This window comes from Oryzias latipes, chromosome 22 (genome assembly GCF_053564925.1).
Source record: "Oryzias latipes strain Hd-rR chromosome 22, Olatipes_Hd-rR_3.1".
NCBI classification, from domain to species: domain Eukaryota; kingdom Metazoa; phylum Chordata; class Actinopteri; order Beloniformes; family Adrianichthyidae; genus Oryzias; species Oryzias latipes.
This window is the reverse complement of record NC_136258.1, coordinates 14124023-14141570: the sequence shown is the minus strand read 5'-3', so window position 1 is coordinate 14141570 and position 17548 is coordinate 14124023. Positions and strand designations below refer to the sequence as shown.

The window sequence follows — 17548 nt, the reverse complement described above, 5'->3', positions numbered from 1 at the left end:
CCCAGAAAATGCATAAAGTGCACTAATTTACAAAATATTCAGCGCTCGAGTGGTAGCCTCCTACTTCCTCCTCGGTAACCTCTTACTCTGTACACCATATTTTTAGCTGTGACTCTGTCATTTCCTTTATATCACATAGAACTAGTCCAAACTATAGACTAGAAATACACACCACAAAGGAAGAGCCATCTGGAAAATCCAACAATTTCTTCTGTTGATCACACCAAGCCACCAGAAGATTTCCATGGTTTGGTTATATGACCTATTCAAGATGTGGTTTTAGCTTTGGACATCTACTAATTATTTAATAATCCTCAACTTTAGAGACATAAACACAACCCTCAAGTAAAGTTTCAGTTTCAAAATGAATGGAAGCTGTTTTGCAACACGTGACAATTGGTTGTTTTTTATTTGACCTATCCTAAAAAGTCTGGGACTACTTTTTTTAGAACACTCAAAAATGCAAGAAAGGACATCTGCAAAAGAAATACTAATTTTCCAGTGTGTTGCTTTTTTTTTTTTTTTTTTTTAAATCTTTTTGTTATAATCAACTTTAATAACATTAGGATTGCACGAGGGCATACCTACTCCAATGACACTTAATGTCACAGATCCTTAACAGGCTCTCCTGCAGAGTCAGCTCACTTATGTCTGCACTGTGTTTACCCCTGCTCTGTGAGCTGGTTGCCCTACATCTCCCACCATCATGTTAAGGGATTCAGCTTTTATTGCACCAGGTTTCTGTGCGTGGCAAGATTTAATAATCCCCTGACATGACAGTGAACTCCCATGGGCTAGACCGCTGAGAGGCAGCACTTACCATACAAGAGAGCCCGCTGGCATCTGCTGTCCTCTTGAGGGACAGATCTGTATTAATATTGCACAACTGTTTCAAGCTGCAACAAGACGAGCAGCAAACCTGCACTCTGTGTAATCCACTCACCTTGGCATCGACCTCTGGATGAACTAGTCACAAATGATGCTGGTCAACAGACTGAGCTGAAGGTGTTTCTGATGAAATTGTCTTCATTAGATTTTGCATGATTTGTTTTCTTCATTGATTGAACAAACACTGAGAACAGAATAAATACTCAGTCCTCCCCATGTCTATCCTTTAAGGTCCACCAAAGGCAACCAACTAAGCTATGGATTACAAAGCTGTAATGAAGGCAGCCAGTAGTTATTGAATCTTTGCTCAAGCTGAAAACAGCTGCATTTCTAGACAATGAGGGAAACCAGTGTCAACTACGAGAGGAAGTTAAGAAAGGTTAATAAATATTTGTGCTTTAAAAACAAGCCAGCCCACACACCGACTGTTCTTCTGCAACCTGGCTGATTCATGATTTCCCTACACAACAGATTTCATGCAATTTACCAAAATTATTTGCACGTTTCCAGTCCTACATTACAGAAATTATGAAATGTCCGACAACTTTTTCTTATCTAGACGTGGGCTACAATAAGGTCCTTCACTCACATGCACTCACCCTTTTCCTTTTAAAGAGCTCAGCCCTGTCGGCCAAATAAGCCCTGACGGTGATATCATCTCAGGAAACGTGTTATCTGGATACATCCACCTCTGTAGAGAAAGGGGTTTTCAAGGAAGCTTCAATTGAGCGTGGCCACTGAGTGGGTGCCAGGGTTGGTGGTAACCTAAAGTAATCAGAATCCTGTCTCTGTTTAGACTGGCCAGACACCAAATGACTTAGCCGGCATGTTGAAAAGAGAGTCAAGAGGAAAATACAGGAAAAAGAGCTTGTCTTTTCCTGAAGTCAAGCCACCGTTGAGCAGTTTGGGGCTGAATAAGAAAAAGAGAGATAATGAGTCTGAAAAGGTTTTTGCACCAAAGACAAATTAAACCAAAGACATTCCTAAGCAATTCCTGCCTTTTGCAAAGTCGAGGAAAAGTGCAGATAAGGACATGCCATGTTCAACACAGTTCACTGGAGCGAGCTTTTGGCAAGCTAAAACAACAGAACCTTGTAGGACAGCAGAGTTTTAGAAAGTATGCATTGTGATGAGTCCTTTGTCATACTACAGTACAAATATTTAACAGCCTAAGATTACAGTAAGAAGAAAATTGGTGCAACAGTCTAAATTAGTAAAAAAAATTCACTTCATAGAACACAAAGATTTAAAAAAAACCAGTAAACTTTCTTAATTTTGTGTTTTGTGCTTTTTTTTTTGCTTTCATCAACAAAATGTGAGTTTTCTACCCGCGGGTGAGCAGGTGGAATGTGTTTCAGTAAATGTGTACCCAGAAGGTACTCCCATCCATCACCAAGAACAATACGAGACACACGGCACCAACTAAACATCTCAATACTGAGCACTCCGGGCAGCAGCAGCAGCTGTGTTTGCCTTTCCAATAGGGCATTGGATGGTAAGAAGAGCCTTATGGCTACTGGACCAAGGTAGAGCTGATCAATCACAATTTCCATTGTTGTATGGACTGACCCGTGAGTCGGCTTAGGACCTCTAGTTGAAGACCGGGTCATTTCCATACAAACAGCACTTGAGGTCTTTTTTAAGCAGGTATCCAAAAAGCAAATACTCTGCTTTTTTAAGTACACAGCACTCCATGAAGCATCGTGACAATGCCTGGCATGAATTTATAATCAAAGGCTCAAGAGTTCTTACACAAAAAAAACTGTATGGGAGGAAAAAACTGCTTTGAGCATAAAAGATTATACAAGAGGTTTTCAGAAGATGTGAAGTATGAAACTGAATATTTGGATTTGTTTAGCTGCAAACACCTTCCACATGCAATTGCCTATCTCATTGTTTAAAGTAGTATTTTATAATAGTTTGCACAGATCTAATGAATGTGCATCCCCTGGATTGCTAGTGTAAGCAGACCGTTAATGCTATTTATGAACCACATGTACCCTTTTACCTCATGCACTCCAGTTTTTTAATGATTTATACTCCCATCAATAAAAAAAAGAGATAACCAGATGACTTTCCATTATTTCTTTGAGGTAATGACATTCCATTATCCCTTAAAGTTAATGAAATTCACAAGTGAAGTCATCTGGTTGCTACCTAACCTTCTTGTTACCTCCACGATTCATAGATATACCACATTTCATACGCTGTTCAAGTCATTCTTCAGCAGGTCAACCAGAATGAGCCTAGTTTAGTTTAGATATCATTTATTTAGATATTACTGGATCCATGGCAACTTGGTCCAGTAGCCATTAGGCTTTTCTTACCATCCAATGCCCATTTAGATAATATTAGTAGATATCTCCCTTAATATAATCAAAAGTAGGGAATTTTTAGCTGTCGCTAGGAGTAGCACGAAGGTACCCATGGCTTTAGCTGCATGGGAAAGTTGAAAGCTCAGATCTGTGGGCATGAAGGGACATGATTGCGTGAGCTTTCCAGTAAAGCAGAAATAAAGTTTGAATTCTAACAGAGTAAGGCTGAATACAAGATAGAAATGCTTCCTAAAATGGATGTTTTTGACACATTCGAAGTTGGATGCTGCTTTTTAACTTGTATCTGTGAGCCGCCAGAAGGGGTCAAAGTGAGCAATGTATCTTAAGGCCGACATGTCAGCTGCGTAGTAGATGAAAAGTCTTAGCTAAGATGCTGTCAACGCTACCTGCTTTTTATAGTGCGCACTCCAGACACTGCTGACCGCATACAACACTTACAAAACACAATTTGAAAGTCAAATATAACTTCACCCGCAGCAGGCACAAACCAAACCAGACAGCCCACCAATATCTTGAGTTGTAAGGAATTTCTGTATGCAGACAAAGGACTTGAAAGTGCATTTCACTGTTGAGGCAGCGTGACTTTATTCTTATGCTTTTACAAAACAGCATGTGGTGTCAAATTTAGCCAGTCAGTCTTAAAAAAATAAAGCCTGTTGCTGAATTCTGAACTAAAAGTGGCGAGGGACGGTTTTTGCTCAGTTTGCATGTAAACAAACCAAACAAAAATGAAAACTCAGCGGTTTTAAAGATAATTTTATCAAACGACCATTCCTTTGTAAAGTCAGCTGCTGAACTTGTCGTCCCAACCGGTGTTCTTTCAGTTGCTATTTTTGGCTTACTGTGTTGTAACACCTCGGAAAAAATAACTTCAATATCAAAGGCCAATTGCAACACAAGAATAATACCATGCTCACACTGGAGGTTGAATGAAGGAAATTTAAAGACAGGTGTAAAAGAATTTAAAGTCGTATTAGTGTTTTTGAATTAAAGAATCAAGAGGGAGTTGTGATTGAAAAACTTAATGATATTATTATCTGCAAATTATATATTTGAACGTTTGTCATGTGAACTTGAAGAGGAATAGCCAAAGTTTTTACTACGATCCATTTTGATAATTGCATGTTCTGTCACCCTGCAGAACCCACCGTGCCTAAAAAGACAATGAAAGGCTTTCATCCCCATGTGACAAGAAGCAAAGATGTTACCCATGCCTGATAAGTCACATGTACAACACCCTATATGGAGAAAAATGTGCCAAGAAGAATACACGAAACACCAGTGTTCCTCAGACTGCTGGCACTTTGGAATTAACATTGAGTTTAGAACAGACCTCTAGAGGGGATCATGTCAGTTTCACTGTGTCCTGATTCTTTCGGTGTCAAAACAATGTGTGTGTAACTCTGTTCAAGCCTCAAAAAGAGAGAGGGGAGCGGTCCATCTCCTGCCGTCAAAAGTACACATACGAAAGCCAGCTCGTGCCACAGAAGGAAACAAACAACAATAATCAAGTTTTCCTCTGAAAGGAAATTACAAGTTTAACTCAATCAACATCTTCTTTGGTTCGGGACCATTTCCCAATCGGAGAAAAACAAAAATATAATGTTCCTCCGGGTTGAGAATTTCACTGCCACAAAAATGCAAACCACAGAGACCAAAATATGCAGATGGTGCTTTTGACCCAGGATTTTTAATACTCGCCTGCAATTAGAAACAACTGGAAAAGACGAACTGAATTATGAGAAGCGCAATTATGTAAGTGGATAATGACTTCTGTAGACTAAATTACAGAGACAGGGGGCAGAAAAACAATCCAATGACACAGCAGGACTCCCCCCTGCTAAAAGATACGCTAAGTAATCTGCTCTCAGTCATTAAGACCAGATCCTAAAGACTAACGGTCAAAGCAAAGCATTTACTCTTGCAGCACCAGTTACCTACTAATAAACACTGCAGAAACATTAATGACCACTTCTGTAGACATGGTAGCAAGAATACTGGGGAGAACCCTAAGAGCAGATTTTTCTTCAGAAGGGTGTTTTTAAGATCATAAGTGGGAGGGGTAACATGTGTGAGGAAATTTATACAGGTGTGTAAAATGAATGAGATCATATAAATTATAAATATAGGTATGCTGGAAAATTTTGCAGGACAAGTCCATTTGTTGTTCAATCGTTGACTGTATACGAGAATCAGACCAAGTGAGTGTGACAGCACAGAGAATGTCTAACTTCCATCTCCAATGAAATGAAGACAGTTGAGTTTTTTCGCGTTACGGATACTGGTATGTTGGAGACAGACGACGTCCGTAAGCACTGCTCGGTCCGTCTGGGTCAACCTTATACCAGTCAAGAGGGAGTTTGTTGGAAGTCCACATCCCTTTCACTTGAAAACAGACTCCGGAGAATCTGTCATATTAATCGTTTGTGGTGGGGGGCCAGCGGGCCCTCTGAGGCATCTGATTGGTCAGTTAATAACTCGCAATACAGAAAAAAATATAATGAAAAAAAAATAGAATTAGAATTAACAATTTAAAAAACAAGTAGTAAAACAAGAATAGCAATTCTGACAAATATAGTGACTGAGTAACAGCTGTTTGTTTCTCAAGAGAGGTCTATGGGATTTTGGCCTCTTGGGGTCAGCTGGTACTTCCTAATGGAGCGCGAGGAGGGCGGGGTCTAGTTCTCGTACACAGTCATTGGCTTCAACAGATGAACTATATTTGCCTATTTTAAAATAAAATATAGGCCTGCTCATTTCTTTTACCCCAGATCACGCCTTTTATTGAAAGGGCGCCAACACACAAGTACCAATAAATGATAAATCTAGGTGATGATTAGAGAAAAATACTATAGATGATTTGTTTTGGTACATAAACTAAGTTTAAACTGGAATTAAAAGGTGTCACACTTAAAAAAAAAAAGGTGGGACCCTTAAAAAGAGGGCATGGCTGCTAGGTGACTCCACCCACAAAGTACCAGCAATTAAATGAGACATTTAAAGCAAGTTTAAAACCTGTAGTGTTACATTCCTGACTGTTGTTAACCCCCTTTTTCCCCCATTATTTTCTAACAGTTTTAGTGAAGGGGCAAATGTGGCAGAAGAGTTCCCAAGAAAGGTTTCCATGACAGAGGACTCAACAAGCCAAAAGGCACATCAAACCCTCTTAGTGATTCATGGCCGTGTTTGCTCTGGGCTGACCCTAGACTGCAGGGGTCCTGGACCTCTTTGTTGCCTTTGAATGTGCCTGGAGAGCCCTTCCACCCAGCACGCGGCCGAACAGCACTACAAATGAAGCGCAAATCGCACCTGGACACTAAAGTTCAGACTCGCATTTATTGGAATGAGCAGAACCCCCAAATATCTCAATCCTAATCCACGTCCAGACCAGCAAAACCAGGCAGACTGCTGGAATGACAACACACAACTTGAATTTACTGAGTCTCCTGAGAAAGGCTGGAGAACTACATTCTCGTCCATAAATTGTTGTGTTTCAGAGTTAAATTGTCAATTGGAAAAAAATGGAGGAAAAAACAACAACTTGTGTTTGGTACAATGCTTATTTTCCAAGTAAACTCCGTGACGAGACGTTAACGTGGGAAAAAAAACATCAGTAGTAAAAACGCGCTTTTGAGAAAGACTTCTCACTACAGCCAATTAAATCCTTCCGCGGCTTAATTTGTCCCAAAAAAACACAAATAAACAAACAGATCAACTTCTCCTCTACTTGAAAAAATGCGCTAACGTCCTAATTAGAAAAATTAGCAACAGACGGCGCGACAAGCAGGGTGACTCTTCTCGAATAGTTCGTTTCCAACTTACCGGATCACGTTTCCTCCGCGTCCTGCTACTCTCACATGTTTCCCTCTTTAGACATTTTTAGAAACGCAGAGCGGTGGCGTTTACGGCTCAAATAAAGTGTAGTTTTGCTTTGAGTCCAGTTCGGTGCCTCAGCTTCATCACCAGGCGATCCTGGGACTGAGCGGACTCCTCCCAGACAATGTGGGGTTAAACTCCTCCTTCAGGCGGACACTGAGAGGGGGGATGGCCGCACAACATGGAGTAGAAACCAAGACCTGAATGAGGGCAAATTGAAGGAAATCTGGGGCTTTTGTGGACTCCTCAGGGTTCCTGTTGACATCAAATAACTTATATTTCTATAAAAAATGTTTATTGTTTATTTTCTTATAAAGGTTTGTTTTTGGTGGGATGAGGAAGAGCATCCCACCAAATGTATTCACTTGTTTTCCTGTCAAACTTTCAGCCTTTAGTCAGTTTAAACCAAACTCTTTCTGGAAAATATGAAGGAAAACTCTTGTTAATAGAAAGTCAATTAAAGGTCAACTGTGAGTTTTAATAATGCCTCTAAATCTGACATTTTTTGAGATATCCTCAACAATTCAGAGTGCCCCTATTTTCTAATTTCCATTGACTGACAAACACAAAATTCCCTTTTTGGAATTAAAATTTTTCAAATGAGCTGAACATTCCTGAACTAAAGGAAGAAAAAGGTATACAAAGCTGTAAAGTGGATCTGTTTTTACTTATTTAAACTTAAAAAAAAGGCCAGGAACCTGTTTTGTGTCACTTGAGGGAATCAAACTACCCCACAGCTGACATTCACCCCCACATTTATCCAGGTGCAGAAAAAAAAATAAAAGGATAAGTGGATGGTCCATCATCAGTGTGATCTTGCTCACACTTCTGCTAAGAGTAAACATCAATGTGAACCTTGCACACATCATTTTATGTATGTAATAAATAGGGATCTAACGATACACTTTCTTCGAGATTCGGTTCAAACCTCAAACTTTGGGTCACAGTTTTGTTTGGGTTTGATTTATGAATGGTGTATTACAAAACAACAAACAATAATCTAGAAAAATCCTTTTTTTTTCATTTGCTAATACACAAGTAACAACAAAAAAAAACCTTCAGTTGAATCATAATAAGCCTGGTGTGATGTTATAAAACAACAAATCCTACTTAAATTCAACACATTTAATACTTCAAATGTAGACCTAACAGCATGCAGTAGAGGTGCAATGATTCGGTTCAGTGTTGTAACAGCTGAATATAGACTCCCTATGTGGTCTGCATAATGACGATGGTCCAAGTCTGGCTACAGAAACCGCCTTAGAAATTAGATTTCATTCAATTTTTCTCAGCTTGTACCTATGCTTTTGGATTTATTTTTTATGCTGACTGTGCGTATGTGGCATGCATTGTGAATTTGCTTTATTGTGACAATCCATTTACTTGAAGAGCTTCCTGCCTTTCAGTCCTCAGGTAGAAGTTTTGGGTGTTGCTCTGATCAGGATGTTCATACTCAACATAACACTGCAACTGCTTTTGTCACAAATGGCCAGAGATAACAAACAGGTTTGGGGGGTTTACGGGTCAGAGTTTGTTTTTGCTCGAAACCATTCCCATACATTTTTTCCTTTTTCTAAAGTTTCCTAATCCAAATACCTGCACTTCACTTCCTGATAGGACGCCTCCCTCTTGATATCATTCTCCCATTCAGTGCCTGCGCATGTAGCACTTTATGTTCTCGACCCTGCTAGCGTGTTTCTCCATATCAGCCTCCAGCTACCACCGCAGCAGGGGTCAGAGTGACGATGCCTATCTCCATTGAAGCTACAGATCCTGTGATTCTCTGCTCCTTTCATCACAGTCGGATCCTAATCTGTCCACACAACAAAAACGCCTTTCATCCTCCTTGCTTGGATGCATCCATGGAGATTTTAGCTCCAGATAGCAGTTTTAAAATTTAAATATTTTAATTTAGCATCTGCAGAAGGTAATTCAAATAAACAGACTGTGAGTGAAGGTGAGCCACAAAAAATGGAAACAGAATGAGGCTGAAATTACTGACAACTGATATGTTGTTGGTTGTAAAATAATATTACAGCTATGATCTCTAACATATTTCTGTACAAAAGTCTGTATAAATTCCGCCTTTCTTATTGGATTTTTGGATCTCTGCTCACTCCGCATCTTATTAACTGTAATCTGTTCTGACGGACATCCTGCCAACAAACCCTCCCTACGTCTGGCACAAGCAGCAACCATAACTAGGTTGCCGCCATTAACTGGTAGGAAATAATGGAGAGCAATGAACAGAAATATCTGTCATGTCAGTTTATTGCTTTAAATGGACACCAGAGAGAAGGGGGGGAAAAACAGCCAGCTCAGCCAGAATTTTCTTTTGCTTTTATGCTGACACACCACGATGCCCAACACACCTCAGCCTCCCCCTTTTTTTGTCATCCCTCCAAATTCAGGCTTCTTAACACTTCCTGTACACCCATCCTGGCTGTCAACGCTTCCTTCTCCTCTAACAGGGTTGTCATAGTGAGGCAAGTGATGTCTTAAGATCTTGCTAATCCTCTGATATGGGATAGTGACCAGCAGCTTTTTGTCCAAAAGGTCACTATAAAACGGCAGCCATGCACGTTGTAGTCCAATAGCAGGACAGAAGTCCTCATTAGCTGCACAAAGGGAGGACTATAATCAGCCCACACACGCCACGCCCTGCCTGAAACAACACCTTTCTTGGCGCTGAACATGCCAACCAAGACGGGCTGGAAAATGGACAAGAAAGACAAAAGGAATCCTTACCCAGAATGCATTTCAGGATTGCAAATGTCGAGATAAGACAAGAAAAAAATCTGCGCCATGTTAGAGAGGCTTTTAATTGAACATGGCAGATCAGATCCGAGGGATGTCTTGCAGCTTCCTGCAGACTTTCCAAATGACAAATCAATGAGGGTAACAAGTGAACTGCAGAAGCAGCTGACCTCCCACGGCAAGGGGGTTTTGATTCCCCTAATGAACCAATAATGGATTTGATTTTATGAAAAAATAAAATAAAAACATGTCTGTTTATTATACTTTGGTTTTACCAAGCAAAATAGTTGACAAATGTAAGTTGAGCTGCAGATTTGTAGCCTTTACCAGCCCACAGAAGAAGAAGAAGAAGAAGAAAAAAAAAAGCAAAAATAAACTTAGACTGAGCAGTTAGGTACTTGATAGAGTATTCTACACCAGTTATCAGAGGATGGATAAACCTGGACGGATGCAGTGGTGTGGGAAACTACCTGTGTGATGGATTTGTCCCCCACACGCCGCATCATCTGTCTGCCTGTCTGCCACACAGATAAGTCATTACAGGAGAGAGGGAGCAGCAGACAGCAGGGAGGGGGGGGGGGGGGGGGGCTTAGCTCCTGATTACTGAAGGTGAGGAAACTATTACAGGGTGATGATTTCAATTAGCTTTTTCTGTTGGAGAAAAAAAAAAAGGATTTGAATGGCTGTTTGTTGAATAGGGACAATGCAACCAAAGACAGAAAGAGTCGGATCATTGTGGCCAAAGAAAGCAGTGCAACGTTTGCGGTTATGTTGCGTTCATGTGAAGCAAGAAAAACCTAAAAACTTGCTCATTTGTTTGCATATTATTCGGTTAAATCGCTCGTTTTTACAAAATGTATGATTATGAGATTATAAAACGATTTCTACACCACTGACATGGTAAAAGAGGATTACAACAGAACCAGTATTTACATAATGCTGAGCATGTACAAAGCATGGGAAAACTTGTGACGTAAAATGTTTTGAGGCAAAATGACCTAAACTACCAACAAAGGGGCTGAACCACCAAAATTCAATTAGGATGCGATTGTTTCTATATGTGAACTTGATTTTTAACTTATTTCAATGCATTACTTTTATAAAATACTATTAAAACACCTTTAAAAGTTAATAGAACGATGCTCGCTATATAATTCGTGCAACAAGAATCAGCTGACTGTGAGCGATGCAGTCTGACAGTAAGTGAGCACAGTGTTAAGGTGTGTCTGCCCTCCTAACCCTGTTTCACATGATTGTTCTTTGTATTCATCTAAATCAAGTTTAGCCACAACTGCACAGAACCTAAAGTCCCAGTAACCATAGTTACTGTTAAAGGTGATTAGATATGAAGATTTCCTTAAAGACCCACACCAATGAAAATTGTGTTTTTGGTGTTCTGGTGGCATTTTTCTGATGACAGAGGAAATATAGTACAAAAAAAAGCTTAAAGTTGCAGTTCTGAGTATTTCTTTATACAAATCGTTGTGATTCAGGAGCAGACAAGTGCCATCGTATTTGTGATGTAAAAATACAATGGGCGGGCCATAAGCTCCCTGCTCTGCTCCATTCTGATGCTATTCATCTATTAGTAGACGATTTGACACATGTCTTTGTTTTCCTCGCTGGTATCCAGCTGGCATCTGGCTCAAAACTGTAACTGCTCAAAAAAGCTCCTAGCTTTTTTTTGCACTGGTAATGTTAGGTTTGGGGTGTGAGGGGCTGTAAGCTAGAGGAAAAGACTGTAAACTGAAGGATGATGGGAAATGGGGGTAAGCTTACTCTGGTGAATTTGAACTGCTAGAAACTATGTCCTAGAAAACCACACAATTTTTTGAATTTGGCTAAAATGTCATAATCATAATTGGCAGACCACTGGGAGTGCTTTTAGAATACATCAAAAGACGATCAGAGTGGGAATTTAATTTAAGGTGATGGGTTTATTTTTTACCTAATGGCTTAAGTCTTCAAAATTGGAGTTTGTAGATTTAAAAAAATGTTATTTCTGGATTTATTATCTCTAAAAACACTTAGAAAAGGCAGTTTCTTCGAATGTTTAAACTGATTTTTTTAGGACAAATATTTATTCTATTTTTCTTCTCCAGGCCATTGTTTTTCTTTGCATGGTTTTGGACTTTCAAATTTGATCCACTGCAAAATTCTATTTTATGCTGCAGAGATTATTACATGGCTGTGCGTGAACAGCCAGTTCCCTGTGCAGCAGGAAACAGATCTGAAAGTGTGATTTTTGGTAAAAGCCTGTTTTTAACTTTCACAGATAAGCTTTTGAATCATAAAACACAATCTGCTGTGTGAAAATCTGTTTTCTCGTGTTACAAAAAATCCTTTAATGCTCCAGGACTAAAAAAAAAACTCAGCAGAAACCCCTTTTTTCCCATGAGGCTCCGTGTTCTGTCAATCTTGAGCTTTTACCTTGTTACAGATTTCTCTTAGGCGCGGTTGCCCACCTATTTGGCTCACAGGCGGCGAGCCTGGATTTTCTCTCTGACTCTAACGAGCAGAGAGCTTGCAAAAAATGATCACATCCCAACAAATCATGTTTGTTTCATAAGAGAGTGGGTCAAATTGGAAAACCTGAAACTCATACCACGTCCAAACATAAAAAACTTAGATACATAACCAAAGGAAAACTCGTGGTGGACATCTCAAGATGGAGTCAGTATATTTTCTTTTCAGCAGAAACTGAATGTAGGGCAGACTTGACAATTATAAAGCTGAGTGTGTGTGTGAGGCAAAATACATCCTCTGAGAATATAAATTATGAATAAAGTCTGAGAATTGTAAGATCAGTGCTGGACAAGGCACTTTTTCGATGACTACTCCAAAAAATAAAATAAAAACAGGAAAAGAAGCCGTCTTTAGTTGACCCTGATAGTTTTAGATCCCTGATCTCAGCCTTAAAAGGCCCGTACACACCGGGACGAATATTCGCCAGGCGTTATTCGCCAGCGTTTTTCGCCACGTTTTTTGTGTTCACACCCAGGCGATTTTCGCTGACGATGAGTGGAGTGAACATGCAATTTCATTTCCTGACATTAGATGGCGCTTAATGTAAAACAGAAATACTCCTGTACACAAGGTGGCGCTGCGCAACTTTACGCTTCTTAAAGTCGCTTTTCACTCAGAAGAAGAGAGCAAGTACTTACACGCTTGTCAGAATCAAACAAAGAAAACATGAATATTTCAAGCACCAGTAGCTCCAACTGGTGCTTGGTTCGGGGATGTTTTAGAATGTCCGTCATTATTGCTTCGCGGCTGTGTAGACGCTACTTGGCGTCTATCTTCTTCGCTGGTATGTGTGCTCAGCAAGGCAGTTTTGTGTTTGAGCGCCCCCAAGTTGTGTTTTACTGTAACTTCAGAAGCTCCAGACACGTGAGCAAAAGCGCCATTCTCATTGGTCGAGTAGATTTCGACGCGACGCGTCGAAAAAAAAAAACGAACCCGAGGCGTTTTTTTTTTTTTGACGCTTTAACGCCTGGCGTTTTTTCGCGTCGGTGTGCACACTCTCGTTGGTGCCCTTTGTTTAGTCACGAGGCGTTAAACGTCGGCGAAAATCGCCGGCGAAATTCGTCCCGGTGTGAACAGGCCTTGAACGGGCCTTTGGTCCTACAACAAGCAGAGAAGTTCACATTTAACATGAAGTTATCAAATCCAAATGAGAAACACAAGTTCAAAAGGAAATATCAGATATAAAAAGCTCTCATTTATAAGGAACGGGAAGGGCTGATTCCAATGAGCCGAATGCACTCATCGGCTTTGAAATGTAATTTGATTTGCATTAAGCTAAATTCAGCTCCTTCAAATTCAATAAGAGAAATAGAAAAACTGAAAACGAACCAGGCAATTCAGGCAGAAAAAGAGTCTGGGAATTATTTTTTTATTGATACATTCAAATAACAGAATTTAATTAAATGCTAATGAAGTCCTGTCGGCAATGTGCTTGGCCTGTGTGAGGGGGTATTAGAAACTAATCTTAGTTGCTTCATTCGGACTACTATCCCTCCATCAAGTTGGCAAATATGGCTATGGTAACATTCCCACATTTGCTACCTCCTCACTGGGAAAGACTCCCACACTTCCTGTGAGGGGAGCAGGGTACAGGGCTTTTAAAAATGCCCTGTTAGAATCTGCTTCTGTGGCTTTCTTAACTGGAAGCACACACACTGTGCTGGGTCTCTCCCACAAAATCAACACCCACAAGTACAATGCACAATGACGGCACCACCAAACCCAGCCTGTCGTTATCTGTTCAGGTCTAAAACGAATGATCCGATGCCTCCCCTTTAAACCGTCAGGGCCTGTTTGTTTGCAGAGCCATGCAAAGCAACAACGGATTAGCCTTTTGTGCGCAGCGGCTTACAGTCAAGTTTGGAATTTGGGACTCTTAAGTATTATTTTTTTTTTGTGTCTGGTTTTGTAAGTCTGAGTGAAGAAAAAAAAATCTGTCTTTGAACTGCACAAAAAGAGACACTCATTTACTGAACGCTCATTGCTAAACCCCCACGCCACACGATGTTAATCCAATTAGAAAGACAGAAGTGCACCACATGAAGCAGAGCAGCAATCACAACATTTGTGAGACAAATAGAGCTCACTTTGTTGTAACTAAAGCTGTAGCTGTTAGCGTGACCAGCTAACCTGTTTTTTAAGAGTATACAAAGGTCAAAAACAAAGTCATTATCTCATTACATTTATATTTGGGGCTGCAGGCTCATGACTTGGATACGATCTGTGTTGACAGGGCTCTTGTCTCAGATTAGATCATGGAATCATAGATAATGTCATTATTGCCAGCAGCCCTGATCTGATCTGACAAACTGGAAGGTTAGCACTTCATTCAATTTCAATTTGAAAGGTTGCCTGTGTTCATGAGCAGAAATGAGTGGAAAAAACCTAGATACATATGTTTTTAATTCTGAATGTCAAACTTTGTTTTGATTTCGATAAGTAGCCCGACTTTTATGTCTGAATTTCTGTGTTCTCCTTTGCTAATCTTTACTGATTTCTCGCTGACAGCTGCAAAACCGTTCAAGTTTGCATGGAGTGAGTTCAAATCTGAAAGTTACTGGTCTTACTTACAACTACTTCTAAAAAGTAATTGATTACTTGACTTAGTTACTGGATCAAAATTGTAATTAAATTAATATACTCATTACCTATTTGACAAAGTTACTCACTATTCGTTGCTTTACTTTACTATTTTTTCCTCTCAGATACAAATTCTTACGATGAAAAAAATCCTCTTGTCTTTCATTTAACTTTATTTTTTAAAGCAATGACCTTGTAAAAAGTCTGACCCTGGTTCAAGACATAACCTGGTTTAATTAGAATTCAGAAATTTAAACCCTGGATTGAATACCCGTTATGCTTATATTCATATCAAATCTGAACTTCAGCAACTCTTTTGAAAACACAGAACTTGAATGCCTCCACGTTCATTTTCACTGACATTAAGTATTTCATAACAATGAGTTACAAAGTTTTTCACTACTGCAAATGTTCTGGACTACTCCCACCCCCTTCTGCGGAGCGCATTAAGCGCCAACTCATATTCACCAGAGACGCAGTCACGTGCAGCTTAGAGAGTAAAATTAAGTAAGAAAGGGTGAAATATTATAGAAAAAACACGACTCTCAGGAAGGAGCTAGCTCGTGTCTTTCACACCAAATAGCCGACTTTAGAGTTGTTTCCTTCACAAGCGACCATAGACTGTAAAAACAATGTACGAATCGAGGTGTGACATCACCCATGAAAAAGGCCTTACCTCAAGCTCTCGCGAAATGAAGCTAAATCCCTCACCATTGCTTCCTGATACAGGCGCCACCATGTTGAAACCAGTCCACAGTGATTGGTCTGAGTCGCTCTGAGTCATCGTATCTATGGCAGCGGCTGTTGCCATAGACATGTATGGCTGTGGCCATAGTCATTATAAATATGGCAACAGCGACAGTTGTTGCCATATTTACGATGTGGCAACAGCGACAGTTGGACCAGTCACTGTCGACTGGTTTCAACATGGTGCTTCCTATCAGGAAGCAATGGTACTTCCTATTCTGGAACACGAGAAGAGAGGAGTTGAGTTTTCCATTGTTTTTACAGTCGATGCAACCGATACATCAGTTCACGGGGCAGGTCTCTGCTCTGCTACTCACCTCCTGCTCCTCGGGGATGAGAAGACTTATAGTAGCATCACTTTTCTTCTCATCTTTGAGCCAGTTTGGAAAGCAATTTGACTGCAGCAATGAGGGCATACATGTACTCAATATGTACATGCGCTTTTTTAAATTATTATTATTATTTTATTATTATTATTATTTATTTCATTTAATGTTTCATTTAACCAAGAGAAAACGTCAGAGCCTACAAAACCAAAGTAATGAAGTAACAAGGGTTTCTATCCTCAAGTAATTGTAATTAATCACCAAAATTTGAACTGTAATTCATTACGTTCCTCTGTTACTGACAAAAGTAATTAAATTACAGTAATTCGTTACTTTGTAATCTGTTACCCCCAATACTGTTGATGTGACTGCAAATTGTTAAAAGACAGCAGCTATAGTTTGGGTGGACAGGGGTTGTTAAACTATACAAAGTATAGCATATAAACTATAAAAAAACTATACAAACTTACAGTGGTGGACAAAATTGTTGGTACCCCTCAGTTAAAGAAAGAAAGTCCACAATGCTCACTGAAATGACTTGAAACGTTCAAAAGTAACAATAAATTAACATTTATTGAAAATTAAATAATCTAAATCAGCCATTACTTTTGAGTTGTTGATTAACAGAAGTATTTAAAAAAAAAGACTAAAGAAATAGGGCTGGATAAAAATGATGCTACCTCCATAAAAGAACTAATTGCCCAGGGGGTCATGATGAACTCAGGTATGTCCTTTAATTGACATCACAGCTGTTTTCAAACCCATAATCAGTCAGTCTGCCTATCTAAAGGGAGACAAATAGTCACGTTGCTGTTTGGAACATGGACAACAGAAAGCGAAGGAGAGAATTGTCCCAGGACATTAGAAACAAAATTATAGACAAACACAGTAAAGGTAAAGGCTATAAAACCACCTCGAAGCAGCTTGAAGTTCCTGTGACAACAGTGGCACATATTAGTCAGAGGTTTATGACCCACGGGACAGTAGCAAACCTCCCTGGACGTGGCCGGAAGAGGAAAATTGATGACAAATTGAGGAGACGGATAGTTTGAACTGTATCCAAAGAGCCCAGAACAACCTCCAAAGACATTACAGATGAACTTCTAGATCAAAGTACATCGGTGTCAGATCACACCATTCGTCGTTGCTTGAGCCAGAGTGGACTTCATGGGAGACGACCAAGGAGGACACCACTGTTGAAAGGAAATCATAAAAAAGCCAGACTGGAATTTGCAAAAATGCATGTTGACAAGCCACAAAGCTTCTGGGGAAATGTCCTTTGGACAGATGAGACCAAACTGGAGCTTTTTGGTAAGGCACATCAGCTCTATGTTCGTAGTCTCAAAAATGAAGCAAACAACGAAAAGAACACTGTCCCTACTGTGAAACATGGAGGAGGCTCAGTTCTGTTTTGGGGCTGCTTTGCAGCATCTGGCACAGGGTGTCTTGAAGTTGTGCAAGGTAAAAGGAAATCTCCAGATTATCAAGGTATTCTGGATAGAAATGTGCTGC

General features: G+C 39.9%; 1 protein-coding gene across 2 annotated transcripts in view; it reads right to left on the bottom strand.

Annotated features, from left to right (window-relative positions):
- tiam2a (TIAM Rac1 associated GEF 2a) overlaps positions 1-17548 on the bottom strand; it is a 93412-nt gene that overhangs the window by 60079 nt on the left and 15785 nt on the right. The window contains exon 1 of one of the 2 annotated variants that reach the window (XM_023952066.2): positions 7047-7305. The exons of the other annotated variant lie outside the window; for it this stretch is intronic. The gene's annotated coding sequence lies outside the window, so the exon portion shown is untranslated. Of the gene's footprint in view, positions 1-7046; positions 7306-17548 lie in introns of those variants that run through there. 2 annotated transcript variants of the gene reach the window in all.